Below are 23,132 nucleotides of genomic sequence, written 5' to 3'. Positions count from 1 at the left end.
AATGCATAAATATGGCCCTCTTCTAATGCTCCATTCTTGTGGCAAGCAGGCCCATGTTATGTGGGTTGAATTGGTATGGATGTACGGTAAGTATTATACACCAAACCCTCCTCCTAAAGTAACTTCTCAGAGCTAGTTCTTCAAAGCAAGGATGACAGTTGTGACCTCCAAACAAGTACAAAAGACCCTCACACCTCTAGAAGCTTCTGATTTGATTTCTTGTTTGAGGGTGAGCAAAGGTTTCAGGTAGGGAGAGACAAAAGATCCAGCATTTGTGTTTGGCTTGACAATTATCCCAAACTTCAGATGCTTAGCAAAACTGTTTGAACCTCCATGTACTGAGTAGGAAGGCTGAAAATTGAGTACTTTTTTGGTGGAAGTACTGCGTGGACAGCTTTTCTTATGGCATTTTACCAGATCTGATTCCATTCCCACCCTGGATGCAAGTGAGGAAAATACGTTTCCAGACATTTCAGAAACTTATAAGAGGGTTGATTTGATTTTAGTTTGCATCTAAAAATGAGGAGGTGATTTGGGATTGGAGTTGAAGGTATGTGTTGAACAGGACAAGATTTGAACCCCTCAGTCACACTGAAGTCAGTGTGACTAACAGTGCACCAATGTATGTAAAGTGTTCTGACTCTGGTCCTTAATCTGAACTGGTTCACTCCTCTGTCTCTACATCTTCTTTTCTCTTTAATCAATTTCTCCACCTCTAATTAGTGGGTATTTGTGCAAGGGTTGGAGGACAATTAATGTCTTTGAGAAACTGAATTTCCTCACTTTTTAGCATTATCTTAACTCTCTGTCCACTGAAGTCAATGGTGCATCTATCATTGACTTCAACGGGAGCAGTGTTAGGCCAATGCCAAGCATTTTTAAAGATCTCATGCTAAACTCTTTAATTTTTATTTCTATTAAGCAGAATTTTTCAGGGGGTATAAATATGGGTATAACATTTGTACACAGATACCGTACATCATATTCTGTGACTTATACAAAGCCTCAATGGGTCACTTTGTTCACTTCTTATTTTTAATGGGAGAAATTATTAATATTTTAAAGAATAAAAATGATAAATATTAGCTGCTTTCCTTGCTGCAGCTAGGTGTCCTTCCAATAAGTCATCAAGAGTGCATGAGAGATCATATACTGAAACTGGTATACAGTGCCACCAGCATATTATGGATAAATGTGGTTCTCTTATGCATTCCATCAAGATGATTATTTAATTGCAAATACCCCATTTTTTATCTGCACATACAGATTTCAAGTCTGTGCATTTATAGATTTTGACACTGTGTTGATATATCCTACTTTTCAGATGTCTGGCTCTGAGATTTGTGAAATTATTTAAAAAAAGAAAAAAGAGCAAGAGTTTTGTTGGTGTCTATTCTAGCTCTCAGTGGACAGGTGCCAAAACCATGGTCCCATTTGGTACCACGTGGCAGCGTCTGTAGAAAGGCTTGGATTTGAGATGCAAAGAAACAAAACAACCCTTTCATCTCAAAAGCTGTTCTGTCCATGGCCATGCTGAAGCATATAGGTGAGGCCATGTGGGGAAACTTGCATTGCTACTGCTTTTGCTGTTCCCGCTCTGTAGATGAGTAGAGGACTTTCAGTTTCAGGATAATCAGTCTGGCATCCTTCACCAGCATTAACACTTGCTGCAAAGCTCATCTTTCCATACAGACTTTCAGAATAGTGGTGGATTGATGGAGGAAGGCCCCAGTGGGTTTGTGGTGAGGTCACTGGGATAAGACAAGTTGGTTTTGATAGTTTGTTGAGGCCAGTAATTCATAATATGGTATTTTAAAATGCAGTTTTAAAATGTTTTACTAGGTGTTTGTACAATGCAAAGTGCTTAGAACTCAGGGCAGGCACTGTAACAGTCAAAATAAATTCACATACAACTGTGAGACAGGCATTATATTTTATCGTCTAGATAATGATGGCACTTGTGTGGGCATCATGCGGGTATATGGGTGGGAAGAGCCCAGCAATGAGAACCCAGATCCATGTTTATGCAGCCGTGCAAGGGCCTCCCACAATAGCAGTTTCTCTTTTTTGTGGGGAGCACAGGCACACATCGCTCCTGCTTCTTCACACTGCCAGGCAAATTGTGCCAAAGCGACTGTGTGGCAGTAGGACGCTGGGCCTCTATACTAGCCTGCAGAGAGGGCCAGTGCACTGTGGGGAGATGTGTCAGTCTGATGGATGGTGCAGTGTAAACAGCCTCAGGAGAGAATGCACTTGCCTGCGGTACAATCTCTCCTAGTGCCCTCTTGGGATGTCATAGCTCCATGCTGCTTTCTATGCAGGGCTGTGGAATAAATGCCATGATCTAGCCCAATGTAATATAAAAACTTATACTGAGATATCTGACATCACAAAGAAGGTGTCTTAGTCACCTTTGCCACCTTTGTCCGGGTTGGTCTCGTCCGGCCGTCCCTCCACAAACGCAAATCGACGCCACACCATTCCGTTTTGTTGTGAGCACGTTCTTTCCGTTTCTGGCCAAACAGTTTTCTCATGGGATCGGCGCAGCATGCTTTCGGTCTACCCAGCAGTCGCTTGTGATCTCTCGGGATCGTGTCACTGATGCAGGTTGCCCACCTATTGTCTTGCCTGTGGACTACATGACCCTCGCATCTTCGCTTTGCATCATACATCGCCTGCACTATATCGGTCACCTCTGTACACCTTCTGATCTCCTCATTTGGTATATGATCATGGAGTATTCTTTTACACAAAATCCTACCTCCCTACCTGAGTGTTGGTGTGGGGATGAACGGGGTTTGACAGCAAAGTACAGCAGAGCATATGCTCTGGCAGGTCTTACCAAGCTGAGAAGGTATTGAGCTAGTGTCTAGGGTAGTGGGGAATCTGAACGTACCTCTATTACTCTAGGGCAACCCAGACAAAGTGGAGGGGGTACTGCAGCTATAGGGTACAAGGGACGGCACCCCAAATGCACTGCTGCAAAATTCTTCTGCCAAACAAAGCAGAATAAATCAGGAAACTGAGCACAGAATCATGTGTCAGCATGACCAATGCTCACAACCCGGGGTAGCACAGGACAAAAAACAGAAAATGGCTAAAAGAACAGCCCAACTATTTGTTGCAAGTCACAATACAAGAACACTGTCATCTGATCCATACATCGATACTTATATTGAAGTCATAAAATCGATAAAAGCAAACATCATCGGGATATGAGAAAGAAGAACGAAAGACCTCATTGCACAATAGAAAAGCAGAGAGCAAGTATTCCTAGGAAGATCATTTAACAATAGTAGCAATTAAAAAAAAATTCTAACCAATTCTGCCGGATACAGGCTGTGACTAGGAAATATGATGGCAAATTGTGTAGGCCAGATCAGATTTTCTTTTGGCTAATTCTTTGCTCCTATTGTCACACAAGATGTCATTAGAAGTTGCATCATTCAGGCCTTTTTAATGTATTCCTATCACTTGCATGATGCATTTTAGTAGAAATATTTTCATTGCAGCAAATACCATAAACAGTTTCCACACTACAGTATGTTATACTGCCACCAGAATTGGTTCTTCCGATGCTTCATTTCTTTTATGCTGAGAATTCAGGACCAATTCAGCTTAGTTTTATGCATCATTAGAGATTTACAATTACTTTGCTATAGTTTCTTTCTGCAAGCCTATCTCTCATGGTTAATGCTATGGATGTCCTGTTGTGTAGAGGCTGGTGTTAGCTACCTTATAGCAATAAAGTGTTTGCGAAGGATTTAGAATTATGAGTGGCAAAATTCCCCATGCAGTGACTGTAATACTGTTATCCCTTGCTGAGCTCGGGTTGAAATATTTCTTCATCTGTTCAAATTAGGAAAAAATGCTGCTTCTTTAAGAGGTTTCAAGGCATTTCCATATCATTTTTGTTGAATTACTGCAAGCGGAGATGAGAAAATTATGAAAAATTCCATTTGGGTGTCATGATATTTAAAATACAATGATGTTATATTAGAATATGATAAACAGGAAGGCTGCATCACTTTTTGACCTGACCAACTTTAAAGCAGGTAATGATTTAGGACCTAATATTTTTTGAATTTTTACTTATGTTGCTAAGTTGCATTGATTTCATAGTGTCTGGCATGTGTATAATAAGTGGTGGATCCTGTACATACTATAATTCACACAACTCATGATCTATGTCAGTACTATACTGCATGGAAACAAACCTATTAGAGAGAGGAATATGGGATTGATGTAAGGCCCATTTAAAATCAATGGAAATACTTCAATTATCTTCAGTAGTCCTTATATCAGGCCCTAAATGAGCAAACTACAATTACAGAGTTTTCTGTTTACATACCTGTGTTACACATTAACTTAGTACCCTTTTGTATCCTTATTTAGATTAAGAGGTTGCCAGGAGCATCAACAGCAGTGTTTCCCAAGGCTTCAGTGCAAGGATTATGTAGTCAATCCACACCTGGCTTAAATCTTAGAAAAAATGGACATAGTTATCAGGGAACCTTTGACAGGACAGGCACACTATCTAGGATATTCCATCAGAGATTCTTCTTCAATCTAATGAATGTACTCAGGTCATCATTATGGCCCACCAGACCTGGATGAAATTTGTAAAACTTTTGAGGAAAATGTACACACCTCAGCCCTATGCAAGTCTTAAATAGACTGTGTCATAAAAAAAACCTGTTGATCTTGAATTACGCTAGAAAAAAGACATACTGAAAGTATTGGAGGGCAGTGTTTTGGAAGAGTGTGGAAGGTAGTATGGAGTTTTTAAAGCCATGGTTATAATGCAGTAATCTTTCTTCTTTTACACAGAACAACTTGGATCCCAGTGAGAATGAACAGACCTGATTTACAAGATTCTGATACTTGCTGCTCATGTAAGTGTGTCAAAGGGACACTCTTATCTGTTCTTTTTGAGTATCCTTTAATTAAACCATTTTGGAACAAGGCTGAAAAAAAGACATCATGCTATCTGATTAAGTAACTTCATCAATTATTGCTGTGTCTACACTTGATGGAACATATTTATACAACATATACCTTATATGAACATAATGTACAAGTATATTTCATAGAATATACACAAATATACATGGCACAATCCCACTGAGTTCACTGCTTGGATGGTTTGCAGGGTCTGGTTCTTAATGAAATAAATGCTATTTCCTTCCTGCACTTTTATTTCTAGTTTTGCATAGTCATTGCATTTGCATCCTTACACGATTATATAATTTATGACCTGCTCTTTTTGTTTGCTTGTTTTTTTCCTCACTGTGTTAAAATGCTCACTGACTATTTGGGTTCCTTTGTGTAGAGGCACAGAATCAGCCAACAGAGAAAATGTGCCTGTTCATCTATAAACTACCCATCAGTGAGTAGATACAGGCATTACATATTAGGAAAACATAGAAAATGTTCAGATAAGATTATAGTGGAAAGTCTTTTATAAACAGTGTTTTCAGCAAAGCGCGTCTCCAAAAGGCATCAGTTCCCAAGAAGATGTTAATGTCTTTGAATAGGCAATTCCAGGGTTGTTACAACACCCTTGGATTTACCACTTCTGAGGAGGATGGTTTTTCTGTAAGCATTATAGTAACGAGAAACTATGATTTCACCATCATTTCCAAGTCTGCTTGGTTCATTGCCTAGCAGGCAGCCCTGTTTTGGTAATACACCAGTTGCCCTAATACTATGAAAAACATTGTTCATATGATAACCTTTGACTTCCCAAAACTGAGACCTGAAATAAAAAGGTGCAACTCCCATGAAAGTTTCTGGGGCAAATTCATCCCCACAGCTTCAGAGGTGGGGATCATTGTGTGGATCTTCTGGGGGGAAGAGCTGGAGCCCCTTTAAGTGAAGCTTACTTCACTTCCCTCTTGAGAGCCCGCATCTCATAGTTTGGGGGATGGTAGTTGGCAGAAGTTCTGATGAAACCCACTGAGTTCTGTGCACCAGTGGGGAGGACATATAGACCTTATTCTAAGTTCTATGTGCCATTACACACTGGACCAGCAGCTCTCATCCATGCAATTACGGTAGTTGGATCCATTGCAGGCATAGTGCTAGTTGCCTTTTGGGGTCTGGGAAGGAATTTTTCCCTCCCTGTAAGGTGGGTTTTTTTGCCTGACCCACAGCAGCACAGAGACATGGGGGTTCAACAGGAGGATTACATCAAGTTGTCTCAACTTGGCAGTGCAGGTATAGTACAGATGCAATACAGTGCAGGCAGTTGTTCAATAGTGGTCTCTTCCCTGATAAACCAGATTAGGAAGTGAATTTAGGGAAAGCTGGGGAAAGAGGTTGGGGGTTTTTAATGTCTCCAGCCCTTTAATCATCACACTATGGTTGGTGGGGTCCCAACAATATTCTGGCCACAGGGGTGGGAGGGGTAGGGGGCTGACGGCAGCCATCCATCAGGCAGAGTGTATTATTGAATGAAGAAAGAGTGACCCGTATCATACAAGTTATTGCTGGATAGTTCACAGTAGAGTTAAATTAATAAGATTGTGGCCAGTTAAACCACATCCCTTGTGTCGTCTTTCTTCCTGCATGTCCAGGACAATTCAGCAGTGGGATAAATAGTGCCATAAGTGACGGTTAGTGTATCCGTTTGCCCCATCTTGTTTTGACCAGCCTTCCATCAAATATAATGCATCAGTGATCACAGGAGTGCATTTTGAGAGCACTTTATTTTGCTGGTTGAAGTGAAAGCAGCTTACAATTGACTATTATGTTAAATACTCGTTGTTCTAGCAACAGAGAATTATGAGGCACTATAAAGTGCACCTCCCGTTGCACTTTTGGCTACTGTGGGAGATGGGATGCTGAATAGGTGGACCTCTGGTCTGATCCAGTATGGCAGTTGCTATGTATCAGTCCTCTACAAGTCAATACACAATATGAATTAATACAACATAATGTTCAAGTGTACAAAGATATGAAAATACCCGTTATAACATTGTAATGTGACTTCTAGAACAATAAAAAAAATCAGAACTTGAGACTGCCTGGCTTTAATGGAGCAGTTCCAGGAAGGCAGGGTCCTGAGTGTTTTCAACATCCCGTAATTCAAGAGAAAAATTATAATTACAATTACAATTTCAGCCATTTCTGGCCTTGAGAAACCTATGCTAATATTTATTATTATGTGATTGACCTATGATTTCTCCATCATTTACATTAGCAACCTAGGATATTCATAGTAACATCCTTTAAATCATGTAAGCAGAAGTCAACAGTGCACAGTGAAATCACATACTGCAGTTTATTTATTTAGCTAGTACAATCTATCTTGACAAGACAACCTTATGAAATGCATCATCTCATTTCCATAGGGTCTCTAGGGGACATCAGGCACATACGATCATATAATACATTTTCTATAATCTCACAAAATGAGTCAATTCAATCATAGGTACAAACAACAAAATAAAGTCAGTCTTTCAATACCAACATTGACGGATATCATTTGTAAATGCCAGGAAAACACTGACACGGATCTTTTACAACATGTATCACCTCTATACATTTTTGGAAGGAATTCTGAGAAAAAAACGGGGAATAAGAGTAATTTAATTTGATTTAACCTCTTTCCTAATCTTGGAACTTCAATTTTAAATAAATTGATGACATCAATTTCTACAGTTTTATAGGAATTTAAGATAGAAATCTTTGATCTCTTTAGTGGGCATTTCTTGAATGATATGAAAATACTATGTGAAAAATCTTTTAATTGCATGGCCATTTAAGTGAATGTGTGCTGCTCATGAATATCCAACGGTAGAATCTGGCCCTCTGTTGCCGTCTTTCAAACATGTCTCTTGCAAATGGCTGAGTGATACTGAATTAATAGTTCGCTTTTATTCTTCAGTAAATATGCTCTTCCAATAATCTTTATAAATAGATAAGTACTTCCTGAAAGTCTGGGATGTCCTTTCCATGGAACACATTTCAGGGAAAGTGCATATACATGGAGTGTGGTGCAGACAGATGGTTGTTTTTGAAAATCAGAGTGTTACCTATCCCCACTGGCAATAATTAACAGTAATATTTCTAGTAGTAGACTTGTTTCATCCAGCACCACTACATTTAGTCTGACATAACTGGTCCCACCTGCTGTAAATACTATAATTTTTATTAGCTCTAAAAACACTAATAAAAAAATCAAGAGAAACAAAAGCTCTTTTAGTCAGGAGAGGGAGGATAAAAGAGTGGGTCTTTGTTGCTTAGTATAAATATTTTTTCACAGATTAGCATCCAGGCGAACTGACAGTGGGAGCATATAGAAGTGAAGGTGGTCAGGGAAGGTGGCACTTGAATATGCAGGTGAGGTTGCAAGATGAATCTGGGGCTTGTCACATAACTTTAAAGATAGCAAATTGACTTGGATTTATCTTCTAGGTGAAGGTGGAAATGGAAAATGTTCCACATATCACGTTGTTATTATTTGTGGGAAAATTTCAGTCTTCCGTTTGGATTAATAGCACACCTCCTATTTGTGACACCCTCCCTCCCCCCCCCCACAACCCAACCCAGTTTTTCCCACTGGAGGGCTCACCAGTGTATCTGTTAGACTCCCCTGTGAAAATTTGTCTAACCTGTAAATAAGGACCCATAAATGTGACTATAGCGGTGATTCTCTTTTGTGATTATTCTTTTTGGGTTAGGTTTAAAATGTGCATGCTCAGTTTTTGTAAACCCCATAAGGTTAACTTTCCTGAGGGGCATGGATATTAAACTGGACCACCTCCCTTAAGTCAACCTATAGTAAGTTCATAGCTAAGTCCTTCTGATTATTTAGTTTGATTTATAAAATACAATTTAAAAATGCCCACCCCTGGTTATGGGTGCCCTGCCATTACTTAGAATTACAGAACTAATGCAAATCCAAGCAGCTTTACCTGTAATTTAAAAACCAGCAGTCTTCAAACAAAACCCAATACCCCACATTGCCTTCAATCATTCCCCTCCCTTAGGAACCCTCATCCTTCTCAAAAGCCAGGGAAATCAGGTGGGCCTTTTAGCTGGCCATGAAAGTCAACATGTTTGGGCTGTCTCAGACCATTATGGACCAAGGGTGGGGAAGTGGGTTCCAAAGTTTGAGGGACCACCACAAAGAATGCCCTGCCATCAGCCTCCTCCCCGTTAACCCGGCACAAAGCACTGAACATGAGATCTCTTTCTTAGATGTTAATCAAGGTAAACTAGTGAGGGCAGTACAGGACCATCTTTCTGAGCAGTGGAGCAAGATTATAATAATGAACAATTTATATAGCGCTGCCAAATACCCACAGTACGCTACCTCAGGAAAAATTCTCATTGACCTGAATGATAGCTTTTCCTGAGAAGGCACTACTGGAGCAAGCTCATGGAGTAAAACATGTTCCTTATCATGAGCAATCTAATAGGAGGAGACTTATTAGCAATGTAGAAACTAATGTTATGTCAGAAAAGTAGACTTTCTGGAAGAAATGTTTTGTTGCAAAATGAGTTTTGCAGATAGAAATTGTGCCAAATCCAGACTGTCTCCAGATGACAGTGAATGTTACGCTACCATCCTCCTCACACCAAAACGAGTGCAATGTATGTTGTGCTTTGCTTCCAAACTGCCCTTAGATTTTGTAAAACCTCTGGCTTTTAATCCTTGCTCCTCAGCGCTTCCACTTCTCAGCTTCTTTCTGCTCTTGTCTTATTTCCCCCCTTTTCACTTTTGATAATATATTTTTAGAACATTACAAAATTCTTCTAACTGTAAATTCAGAGCTTTTACTCAACTTATATATTTTTTAAAATGTGCTTAAAAATTTTGTAAACTAAAAACTGAAAGAATTTTACAGCAGTCTGTACCTGCCAAATATCCTGGCATTGTTGCCTGAAAATGAATGTCAGTGAACCTAATAAGTTAACTGGGCTCTGTCAGCCTATTGGCATCTGTGAAAGCTACTGCTTAGATGTATACCCAAAAGGAAGAGAAGAAAGGGATGGGTGAATAAAAAAGCCCAACCAGTATCCAGATATGGGGGGTAGCTCAGTGGTTTGAGCGTTGGCCTACTAAACCCAGGGTTATGAGTTCAATCCTTGAGGGCCCTATTTAGGGATCTAGGGCAAAAATCTGTTTGAGGATTGGTCCTACCTTGAGCAGGGGGTTGGACTAGATACCTGCTTGAGGTCCCTTCTAACCCTGATATTCTATGGAGTTTTTGCTTTGTTTCTTTGGGCCAGATCATCGGCAGGTGTAAATTGTCACAGCTCCATTGACTTCACTTGAGACATGACAAGGTACATCAGCCGAGGAGCATGTTTTCTTTCTTTCATTCAACATTAACTATTAATTAAGGGTTGCTCTACCATCCAAGTTTAGGCCCCAATCCCACAAGCACTGATTATCACACTGCGCTAAGAAGTTTGCTCTCTAAAATCATCACAATAGGAGCATGTTTTACTCGAGTTGCATTTACATTTCTTTTAGTTTTACTTTTGCAACAATAGAGAAAAATATTAACAGGATAGAAACCTTTGCCAGCATGAGCAGTAGTAAATCAGTGACCCCAGGACTACATAAAATCAATTGATACTATCAGAAAAAAAAAAAAGTGGATAAAATAAAGTGTGCAAAAAACCAGTAATGGATTATACCTAAACTTATCTCAGTCATCTTGGACCACTGATAATGTTTTAATTTTTTTGTATTTGTTTTTTGTGTGCAAGGGCAGGAATCTTGTATTGTAACATCAGTGTTACTGGCAGGTGTTCAGATGCAATGGTAATGAAGCTAATATAGGCAGAGCTGTAGAGAGATGGAATAGGATAATAGGTGACAATCATTTCTTGTGATTTCAGTTGATGGAACTGTCATTCCTAAGCACATTGTTGTAAACAAGAAAGGCCGGTATCTAAATGTGCCCTTGTTGCCAAGAAGGCTAACGGCATATTGGGCTGTATTAGTAGGTGCATTGCCAGCAGATTGAGGGAAGTGATTATTCCCCTCTATCATCTGGAGTATTGTGTCCAGTTTTGGGCCCTCCACTACAGAAAGGATGTGGACAAATTGGAGAGAGTCCAGCGGAGGGCAATGAGAATGATTAGGGGTCTGAGACACATGACTTATGAGGAGAGGCTGAGGGAACTGGGCTTATTTAGTCATCAGAAGAGAAGAGTGAGGGGGGATTTGATTGCAGCCTTCAACTACCTGAATGGGGGTTCCAAAGAGGATGGAGCTAGGCTGTTCTCAGTGGTGGCAGATGACAGAGCAAGGAGCAATGGTCTCAAGTTGCAGTGTGGGAGGTCTAGGTTGGATATTAGGAAAAACTATTTCACTAGGAGGGTGGTGAAGCACTGGAATGGGTTACCTAGGGAGGTGGTGGAATCTCCTTAGAGGTTTTTAAGGCCCAGTTTGACAAAGCCCTAACTGGGATGATTTTGTTGGTGTTGGTCCTGCTTTGAGCAGGGGATTGGACTAGATGACCTCCACAGGTCTCTTCCAACCCTAATCTTCAATGATTCTATGATAAAGCTCATGGAAGTCAATGGAAAGACTCCCATCAACTCCTGATGGGGTTCAGATTAGGCTCAAAGTGGATATTCCTCATTCACACAGTTTACTGGAACAGAGGGTCAATGCATAGAAACTGTAGCGAGTGTAGGATTGAATGGTCTAATGTCTGGCCAAGATCCACTCACTGTAAGGAGTGCATATTTGATGCCTTGTATTTGTGTCATGGAGGAGTACAAGTCCTCTGTTGTCTCCCCCGTCAGTGATACCTCACTACTGAGTTTAAAAGGTATTTTGCAATATCAGGATTGAATATTTAATGAGTCTTAACAAAGGAAGTTGATGGCAGGAGACTCAGAACAGGACTGCTTTCTTTCCTTGTACCTTTCCCCAATAGGCTGCATGTCTCTGCATTGGATTATGGATACTGCCAGCATATCATGGAGCACTTCATTTATCAGTTTTGCTTCTGACTTGTTGTAAAGCGGATGAGAAATTTTTGAGACACTGTATTTGTTTTATGGGCAATGAATTTTCAAGTTTCATGTAGTTTCCTATGTTTTTGTTAGAAAAAAATGAGAGATGGGTAAAGTTATGGCAGAGTCAAAATTTGAATGCTTATATCTTTGACAGCTTTCAGGCTGACCATGCCAAATACCCTGCTTTACACATTATGAGCCTACATTTTTAACCCAGAGGACTCAAGCACTCACTGTGCTTGGGCACAGTGGAGAGAAGGAGCTGCAGTCAGGGGGTCGGTTGTGACTGATTCTCAGCTGGTTGGTCCTGGAGTTATGCTGGCAGAGATTCCCCCTACACAGGGGTATTCTCCCTTGACAATCTTTGGTCACTTTAGGTTCACTTTGCACCATGTAGAACATATAGTTTTTCCACACTTGCCAAGAATCTGTTCCAGAGAACTTAAACACAGATCACAAAGACAGATCTCCTACCGACACTTTATTTTCTGATGCTCTAAAACGTAAATTTTACTTGCCCCGTCACTCTCGATGCGTAGTCTAACGAGCAATAGGCGGTGATGCTATCATAGGGATTCAGCAAACCATCCCAATTCAGCAAAGCACTTAACCATGTGCTGGAATCCAGCTGATTTCAATAGGATTTAAGCATGTATGCTTTGTTGAGTTGGGGCTATAGTAAGCTATCTGCCTTCCCTGAGGTTTTCATGCTGGCATTCCCTTTTGAGATGTGAAGTACCTGAACTTTTCCAGATTAGTTAGGTCATCTCCAGTTAACATGTATCAGTGCATAACATTTCTTAATTATTAGATTTTTAATTCAAATACCCCCTCCCCTTTCTTCTCTCCACCTTCCTCCTCTGCCCACACCTGCTGTTCTGATGCAAGTGTAATGCCGATAGCCCCTGGTCGTTGGGCAGGATTGAACCTGGGACCTCTGGAGCTTAGTGCCTGAGCCAAAAGCCAAGTGGCTGTTAACTAAAGCTGTAGAGCAGACTCGTTTTATCTCTCTCTCTCTAAGTGGGCTCAGTGCCACTAGATGGGACAGAACACCACACCCAGGAGGTGTATGGGTTATACAAGGATGAACATACCTGCTCCACTTCCATCCAGAATTAATCTGTTAACATTGGACATTGTTAATTATTGCTCTCTTGCTCACTTCGCTGAATGTTACTACTCTGAAAAGGGAAGCTGAACATGGTGTTGAATAATCTATATTCTTTCCAAGACAACTTCTGGCTATGTTGATGAAACAATAAATGGCTAAAAATGTACTGTACATATGATAAAAGAAATTTGAATTATACCCTTATTGAAAAGTGTCCAGAATTCGATCAGAAATGATAACCTTTGTATAGGTATTTTAAACTGTCCTATAGAATTTAATAGAGAATTATTTCCCTTTTATAGAATTCTGTAGGATGGTTAAAAAAAACATCTAATTCTTGTTTATATTCAACAGGGCCTTTTTAAAGTACTTTCTATAAAATCCTGTGCAGATGAAAGATTTTTTCCATGAAGACAAAGTTCAAAATACAACAAAATTCAAATGTGATTATCTGATGTTTATTGTAATAGAAGGGGCAACATTTACCTGAATCTCTATTCCTTGAGCATCCAAATCTTCCAGTGCAGTGGAAGACTGCAAAATCAGGCCCTGAGCCAACATGAAGTAACATTTTTTACAAGCAAATAAGGAAGCCAATGTAACTCTCGACTGTGTGATAACATTCAGGAGATCACGGCATTTTTCAGTCTTACCCAGCTCTTATAAATTAACGTGGAACCAATGTCTCCATTTAACCAAAGGTAAACCCTAAATCTGTGGTGGAATGAAACACAGCATTGTAACTCCTGATGATATGTCTGAACTTTGCATGTGTAAATAAATACAGACAGCTAATGTTATTTCCTAATTTTAGTTTGATGTAACCAATTACATTTTTCACATGCGTTAGTGATGTGTCATGTCAAGGAAACAAATTTACTTAGTGTGTAGTAACTGTTAATGAAGAAGTAAAACAAACATCATACCCAATCCACAATTATAATTGTGAGGTATTGTCTAGTAGTAACTGGAAATAGACAAGCTGACAGATAATTTCTATCAATGGACTAAATTAAATGAATGAAAAATTAAAAGACTATTACATGACTGACACGGATCTTTCACAGGTAAGGTGGACTTGGCCAAAGATTCAGGCAATTGGTTAAAAGTACTTTAAGCTCATTGTTGTGTGAAATTTAAAAATAGACACGATAGAATAGAATCTTTTCCCCACTGATCATACACTGCCGCAAGTGGGGAGAAATCCTAGCCTTATAGAAGTCAATGGCAGTTATGAAAATTCATGAAGTAACATTGGTATACAGGATCTGGAAATGCTACAGATAAATTAACTACTTGCCATCCTAGAGCGGTAACCAAAAATCCCATATAAAACTAAATAGGAACATTTTGAACACCACATTGGATTTGTGAAAAGAAATCCTGTGTTGGCTGTTGTACTGGTGAAACATGCTTAGCCTAGCTGGGTGGGAAATGCTGTTTTGTTGAGAGTGAAACATTTATATAATACAATATAAAATTTGTAAAAAGTCCATAGGAATGAAACATTTTGATTTTATCAGAACAAACCATTCAGTTGATCTGAAATGAATTGTTTTGTGGGAAATTTTGAAATATTTTAGCTTTGTTCTATTTTGGAAGCAAAAAAAATTCAAAGACACAGAATTTCATATGAAACAGAAAATCTAGTTTTAGCTCGGCTATAGGAAAACTAAAAGCAGAGAGTCTCAATTGTGACAAAGTTCCTCCGCTTATTGGCGGATTTTCTTGCCTCAGAGAGTCACCATGTGGGTTGGGGAACAGTTCAGAGACCTTCCCCTCTGGAAGAACCCACAGTCCAGATCAATTGGGAGGTTTGGGGGGAACCCGGACCTGTCCTCTACTCTGGGTTCCAGCCCAGGGCCCTGTAGACTGCAGCTGTCTATAGTGCCTCCTATAACAGCTGCATGACAGCTACAACTCCCTGGGCTACTTCCCCATGGCCTCCTCCAAACTCCTTCCTTATTCTCACCACAGGACCTTCCTCCTGGTGTCTGATAATGCTTGTGCTCCTCAGTCCTGCAGCAGCACACCCTCTCACTCTCAGCTCCTTGCGCCTCTCACTCTCAGCTCCTCACACTCGCACCACAAACTGAAGTGAGCTCCTTTTTAAAACCCAGGTGCCCTGATTAGCTTGCTTTAATTGATTCTAGCAGCTTCTTCTTAATTGGCTCCATGTGTCCTAATTAGCCTGCCTGCCTTAACTGGTTCTAGAAGGTTCCTGATTACTCTAGTGCAGCCCCTGCTCTGGTCACTCAGGGAACAGAAAACTACTCATCCAGTGACCAGTGTATTTGCCCTCTACCAGACTCCGGTACCCCACTGGTCTGGGTCTGTCACACAATATAGACAGAAAGTCAAAAGCCATCATTCAGTGTTTATCTGAATACCCTTGTGATTGGCTGTACTCACTATTGCAAAAGGATGGACTTAGGGTATGTCTATACTTACCGGCTGGTTCGGCGGCAAGCAATCGATCTTCTGGGATCGATTTATCGCGTCTTGTCTAGACGCGATAAATCGATCCCAGAAGTGCTCGCCGTCGATGCCGGTAATCCTGCTCCGCGAGAGGAGTAGGCGGAGTCAACGGGGGAGCCTGCCTGCTGCGTGTGGACCTGCAGTAAGTACCTTTAAGTTCGAACTAAGGTACTTCGACTTCAGCTACGTTATTCACGTAGCTGAAGTTGCGTATCTTAGTTCGAACTGGGGGTTTAGTGTGGGCCAGCCCTTAGAAAAAGAGGTAAGCAGCAAAAGGTTGGGTAAAAACAGAACTGGAAAAGAATATTGCAGAACCTTGATGGATATCAGGAAACCATCTCCTCTCCGAGTCTAAGCTGTAGTTTCAGCTTCATTTTTGAATGATATATGTTTATACCAAATTAATAAAAAAAAGTCTGTCTGAGTGAAGATGGTCAGATAATTGTTTGTTTTCCAATATTATACAGCAAAGTGAGAAACAAAACTAAAATTGAAAGTTATAAAGGACTAGTTTAAAGGTAAAGAAGTGGAGAAAAAATCTCGGGAACATAATGTAAAAATCAGGAAAGTAGGAATAAAATGAGGAATTTAGGAGAACTACATTTTACAAAGGGCCAGGTGGTCCTTCACTTTTGCCCGTGTAAGCCTCATTGGTGTCCATGGAAATCATGCATGAATTTGAAGGTAGATATTGGTCCCATGGAATGAGTTCCCAGGGAAGTCAATTGAAACAAAGTTCTATATCTTGCTATCATTTGGTTCTCAGATCTCTCATTGAAGTTGGTGGGGATTAGGAGGGTCTCACTAACAGGAAATGGCCCAAACAGTGTAAAGGGGTTTAAGAGACACTTATCTTTGATCCTTTTGAGTGAGGGGATGATGAACAAAAGCAGAAAGGACGGATTAAGAATTCTAAAAAAGGAAGATATTTTGGATAGGATAATGTTCTCCTAAAATGTCCTGGATACTGAAAAGAAAAGAGAATGCACCATAGGCAGATCTGGCAGCAGCAAACACATTGCTCAGTGTAGCTCTCTCAGAACTGAGATTTTGCAAGGCAGGGGCTAAAGGGTTCAGAGTAGGAAAATTCAGGCAAACAGTGCTGCAATGCTAACAAAATAGAACTGTTGTGAAAAACAGTGATCTCCTGTTGTAGCACTGACCAAGGAAACCAACAAGGAAACTTGAAAGCTCATCTCTTTCACCAACAGAAGTTAGTCCAATAAAAGATATTACCTCACCCACCTTGTCTCTCTAATATAATGGTACATTTTATACATACAGAGAATTTTATACCCACACAAGCAATAATAACCCACTTTTCAGCACTGTCATGATAACTATAAGGAAGTGAAGAGTGAGGTGATGAAATTCTTGAGTCTACTTGAGCTGCTATTGAGTAGGAATCATGAGGTGAACTTACATGGTAGCGAGATTGTGTTGCTGGAAGACATGGAATCATGATAACTCAGGGCCAGATTCTGCCACTCTTACTCAGGTTGAGTTACCCTGCAAGTAGTCCCATTTGTGTCCCTCAGCTTGAATTGCTATCTTGCCCCATGCTTCCCCTTTACCTCTTTCCTTGTTCAGTCACCTTTGTATCATCTAAAGATAGAAGACAAACTAGATTAGGAATGGTTAAGGGACAGGAATCCTACTGAGTGGATTAACACTCTTGCCATTTTCACTTCAATTTGCCCATTCACCAATCCTCACACTAAGTTTTCTGTCTCCACGAATCTGATGGATGTGGGGGGTGCAGAATCCACCTGATGTCACTGATGTCAGTGTTTAGGAAAGCCCTTAGAAAATCAAGACAGAAAGTTCTGCCTGCAGATTAGTAAAATGACAGTTTACAGGCAAAAATACAAAGCATAGAAGAGGACTTGTTTAGAAACAATGTTAATTGGTTATTGTTCTTGCTTATTATAATTATTTGCTGAATCATTGCCTCCTACCATGAAAAATTATCTTTAAAAGTCAAATATCCTCTCAGATGCACTTTTCAGCTGCTGGCCATCCCTCAAGATGGCAGACAAGCTGCAGAAGTGGGAATTGCAAATAAGTAAGAGTTTGTTCTGTTGTTGTCCCCCCAGCTCTATGCGCAGAAAGGGAGAAACCTACAGGGTTCATGTGACAGGTAAGAGAAAAACTCAGACTGCATATTGGCATGCAATACTATTGGAAAATATTTTAACATACCTTAAAATACAGCAGACTGTATATCTGTCTACAAGCTCTCTGCACAATTGGCAAAAGTACTGTGAGACTTAAGTAACTTTGTATATAAAGTACAGATGCTGAAGAGTTCAGGGAACTTGTGGATTGTACAGTTTCAGTGCAGCAAACACCTCACAGAGCATACTTTCCAACCAAAAGGGGTCTAATATTTTGTGTTATTTCTGATTCACGAGCAATATTTGGTCTGAACACAGAAGCAGAGCTAAAGACGGAGCATGATATTGCCTGCAGCATTCGACAGAGGTTATTGCACAAAACGTTTGTCAGAGTGCCAAAGGGAGTGATGAAAGAGGAACAGCCTGTGACATCAGCCAAAGCAGGATCACTCGCATCACCAGCTATTCTTTAGTATCTGCAGTTAGAAGTGCATACATCCACACAAACTGGGCTGGGGCAAGCATTGATTTGAGCTAAAACAGTCTGGATAGAAAGCTGGAACCTAACAGCAATAGTATTCCTTCCAACTCTCACAGGATCCCACTGCCACAGGCAAACACCATTTACTGGAGCGCTAACATAAGAGCACATTGTGCTGCATGATCCATCCTCTGAGATGCTCCTGCCTCTGAGATTGCGATAATTTGCATTAGCATTAGACTGACTAAGAGAAGCAGAGTAGTGGTGCAAGTGTCCAGCCTTTGCCAGAGCACATTTGTAGTAAGAAAACATATCAACATTTGTGATGTGTTTTATTGCCATTTAGAATTTTTGCAATTTTTCTTTAGAAATGGAAAACAATTCTATGGCATCCTCTGTACCTTTTTAGGGTAACATACAGTGAAAATGGAATCACACAGCAGAGAGTTCACAGCTGCAAAAGGATGGTAAATAGCCGAGGCTTCTGACATGGATGAGATGTTGCTGTCACCAAACAGGAAGAGTGTTATAGTGAAACCATTGATCAAACACCAGCCTTATGCTTTATGGGAACTCAAGAAACTAACTGTAGAATTTTTTGGACACAAATCAAGAAATAGAGACCATGTAGAAATGAGATAACATAAAAGCGACCGAGTGAAAAGATCAGAAGGAAAAGTCTGATGAAACTGAAAAAAATGATTTCGTGACATTCAGGTGGAATTTTTTCTTAGTTCTTTCCAGTCATTTCTCAGCTCAAATTTTCATTTTTTAGTAATTTCATGAAATTCATATTTTTGTACCAAAAACCTGTAAGATTTTAAATTGTGCCTATTTTCAAATCAAATTTCAAAATTTTACATTGTGTACTCATAATAGCCTTATTATCAACCAAAACGTGTATAATTCTGTTTTTTTTTTTTCATTTTATTGTTTTTGTAAAACGAACCATTTTTGAACATTTGGAACACAGTGCAAAATACTGTGATTTATGATGTTTTAGAATATAAAAGAGTTTTTGACTCTTTGCAGTAGTTGTATTAAGGAGTAATTGAGCAATACAATAGTTGGAGTGAGTGGCAAATAGCATATATAGGTCATGATCCTGAAAAGAGATACAGGCATACTTAAAAGGGACATAGTTTTTTATTGAAATGTCTTGATGATAGAAAGTGTCAGGTAAGTTGTCACAGATGATAATGGCACTAGAGTAAAGGTGATGGTGCTGTTTGTGATGTGGATTGTTGACCCCCAGCAACTGAACTAATAACAATGCATGTCATATAGGCCACAAAGCAGCTTAGTGTGTACTAAGGGTGAAATCCTGCCCCCCTACTGAAGTCAATGGGGCCAGGATAGTCACTACTGACCTGGAAAACATTCAAATCAATGCTGTGATGGTGAAAAAACTCCTAACCCCATAACCAAACCTGTGACTAACCCAGCTTCCCAAATTTTACTCATTGATGTAAATAACCACTGAGAATTGTTCATCTTCTGTATTTCCATTTGCATGGCAAATGTATACATTATACTTTAATATATTGTTCCCCATAAGAAAGATTTAAATATTTGTAAAAAGAGACAAGCTGTCTGAAGAAGACATTGGTGTGATGTTATGTTCTAAATATGATTTGTTTTATAAATAAATTTGCATAAAAATATCTATCCCTGGATGTCATAGTTCTAGTTTATCTTTAATTCAGATGCTCACGAAATGTAAATTATTTTTACAGCTAAATAAAAGCTGTACAAAGCTGCCAGGAAAGAATGATGAGACGCACATTGTGCCATGCAGTCATGATAAATCCAGCAGCACCATGGTTACAGTCAAAATGTAAGGCCCCCCAGCAACTAGGGAATATGAGTACATATAGATTTCTTTGACCAGCTTTAGCAAACTAATCTTAACTGGAGAAGCATGTCACGCATGACATTAGTTCAGTAGCAGAAAATATTTACCTAAAAGCTCGACAGTCATCCAATATGTGGAGTAACTGCTGATATTTATATAAAGCTTTTCTTATGGAATAAAAGCATCAGTGTGTTTTGGGCTTTATTCTGCCTGTGCGTGTGTGTGCGTGTGTGTTAGAGAGAGAGAAATAATGATATCAGTATTCTTTTAGCATGGTAAGGTTTACAATGGCTATTGGTGAGAATATTGATGTTAGGATAAAAACGCTTATGAAATATGAAGTGATCCTCAGGGTGGCAATGACATGCTTTTATTTTATTTTCTCTACTTTTGTGCTGGCGTCTAGCTTCTTCGGAGGCAAACAACGCACAGTGAGAAAATGTGGTTGTATCTTCTTTAGCAGTGGAGGTCTCATGTTACGTTAAAAAAAATGTACTTTACAAAAATGCAATGCTTGTGGACGGTGTTCTGCACTCCCATACACCTGTGTCAATCCAAAATAACTCAGTTAACTTCAGTGGAGTCACTCTGGATTGAAGCTGGTATAACTGCAATTAGAATTTGGCACTCCCTCTAAGGAGAAGTTAAATTCTGTCTACCTCTACAGATACAGGAATATAGATGTGACCCAGAGACCCACTGGTGATTCACTACTCTGAGAGTAACTCTTGCCAGGCCTGACATACTCACTACACCTAACACACTGTTGTCTTGATATATACCCAAAAGGTGTCGTGTACTATGCCATTGGAACACTAATAAATCACTGATCATTACTATCCTTGTGTGATGGATGTATGGTCAACCTACAAAGGATTATACACATGTGCCGGAATTATGACTAAAATGTGTTTAAAGCAGGCATTTGATGAGGAGTTGATATACAGTTTTTTTTCCAGATAAAGGAATGTGGTTCTGCCTACTTAAATGTCTCCCCCAAGTAAATTGAGCAAGGTGTGACCAAAGACAAAGAAAAACACATTTGCATGCCAAGCAAACAGAGCTATCAGGAGGGAAAAGTGATTATTGAAAGGTTTCAGAGTAGCAGCCGTGTTAGTCTGTATCCGCAAAAAGAAGAACAGGAGTACTTGTGGCACCTTAGAGACTAACAAATTTATTAGAGCATAAGCTTTCGTGGACTACAGCCCACTTCTTCGGATGCATATAGAATGGAACATATATTGAGGAGATATATATACACACACATACAGAGAGCATAAACAGGTGGGAGTTGTCTTACCAACTCTGAGAGGCCAATTAATTAAGAGAAAAAAAAAACTTTTGAAGTGATAATCAAGATAGCCCAGTACAGACAGTTTGATAAGAAGTGTGAGAATACTTACAAGGGGAGATAGATTCAATGTTTGTAATGGCTCAGCCATTCCCAGTCCTTATTCAAACCGGAGTTGATTGTGTCTAGTTTGCATATCAATTCTAACTCAGCAGTCTCTCGTTGGAGTCTGTTTTTGAAGTTTTTCTGTTGTAATATAGCCACCCACAGGTCTGTCACTGAATGACCAGACAGGTTAAAGTGTTCTTCCATTTCCACACGATCCATTGTCTACAGCCAGGCTCTAAGATATAACCGCATTTGCTCCGATCCCTCGGATAGAGACAAGCACCTACAAGATCTCTATCAAGCATTCTTAAAACTACAATACCCACCTGCTGAAGTGAAAAAACAGATTGACAGAGCCAGACGAGTACCCAGAAGTCACCTCCTACAAGACAGGCCCAACAAAGAAAATAACAGAACACCACTAGCTGTCACCTTCAGCCCCCAACTAAAACCTCTCCAGCGCATCATCAGAGATCTACAACCTATCCTGAAAGATGATCCTTTACTCTCACAGATCTTGGGAGACAGACCTGTCCTCGCTTACAGACAACCCCCCAACCTAAAGCAAATACTCACCAGCAACCACACATCACTGAACAAAACCACTAACCCAGGAACCTATCCTTGTAACAAACCCCGATGCCAACTCTGTCCACATATCTATTCAAGTTACATCATCATAGGACCTAATCACATCAGCCATACCATCAGGGGCTCGTTCACCTGCACATCTACCAATGTGATATATGCCATCATGTGCCAGCAATGCCCCTCTGCCATGTACATTGGCCAAACCGGACAGTCTCTACGCAAAAGAATTAATGGACACAAATCTGATATCAGGAATCAAAATACTCAAAAACCAGTGGGAGAACACTTTAACCTGTCTGGTCATTCAGTGACAGACCTGCGGGTGGCTATATTACAACAGAAAAACTTCAAAAACAGACTCCAACGAGAGACTGCTGAGCTAGAATTGATATGCAAACTAGACACAATCAACTCCGGTTTGAATAAGGACTGGGAATGGCTGAGCCATTACAAACATTGAATCTATCTCCCCTTGTAAGTATTCTCACACTTCTTATCAAACTGTCTGTACTGGGCTACCTTGATTATCACTTCAAAAGTTTTTTTTTTTTCTCTTAATTAATTGGCCTCTCAGAGTTGGTAAGACAACTCCCACCTGTTTATGCTCTCTGTATGTGTGTATATATATCTCCTCAATATATGTTCCATTCTATATGCATCCGAAGAAGTGGGCTGTAGTCCATGAAAGCTTATGCGCTAATAAATTTGTTAGTCTCTAAGGTGCCACAAGTACTCCTGTTCTTCTTTTTGTGATTATTGAACACTCTCAATGGGGGATAGATACTGCACCCCCAGGAAACCATCCTGCCTCTTGATGCAGGGTCATTGAACTTTGAGAGAGAGAGATTTTTCAAAGGTTTACTGGACTATAAAGAGAGACCAGACCTGAAGAAGAGCTCTGTGTAAGCACAAACACTAGTCCCTTTCACCAACAGAAGTTGGGCCAATAAAAAAAAAATTACCTCACCCACCCTGTATCTATAGAGAGAGGGGCAGAGAGCTACTGAGTTACCCTTCACCTGGGGAGAAAGAAACTTGGACTTTCTGGGGATTCGGGCTAAGAGCTAGTCTGCCATTACTGGGAAAGGAAAGCTGGTGAGTAAACTACC

The 23,132-nt window shown here is 40.0% G+C and overlaps 1 long non-coding RNA gene across 1 annotated transcript in view; it reads left to right on the top strand.

The window, feature by feature from the left end:
• LOC128842661 (uncharacterized) overlaps positions 1-19,785 on the top strand; it is a 121,246-nt gene extending 101,461 nt beyond the window's left edge. Inside the window, exons 3-6 of the long non-coding RNA XR_008446084.1 lie at positions 4,831-4,895; positions 13,457-13,803; positions 17,677-17,720; positions 18,588-19,785. This is a non-coding gene — a long non-coding RNA (uncharacterized LOC128842661). The remainder of the gene's footprint in view (positions 1-4,830; positions 4,896-13,456; positions 13,804-17,676; positions 17,721-18,587) is intronic.
• The last annotated feature ends 3,347 nt before the right edge of the window (positions 19,786-23,132 follow it).

Source organism: Malaclemys terrapin, chromosome 9 (assembly GCF_027887155.1).
Source record: "Malaclemys terrapin pileata isolate rMalTer1 chromosome 9, rMalTer1.hap1, whole genome shotgun sequence".
NCBI classification, from domain to species: domain Eukaryota; kingdom Metazoa; phylum Chordata; order Testudines; family Emydidae; genus Malaclemys; species Malaclemys terrapin.
This window is presented reverse-complemented; position numbering and strand designations above follow the sequence as displayed.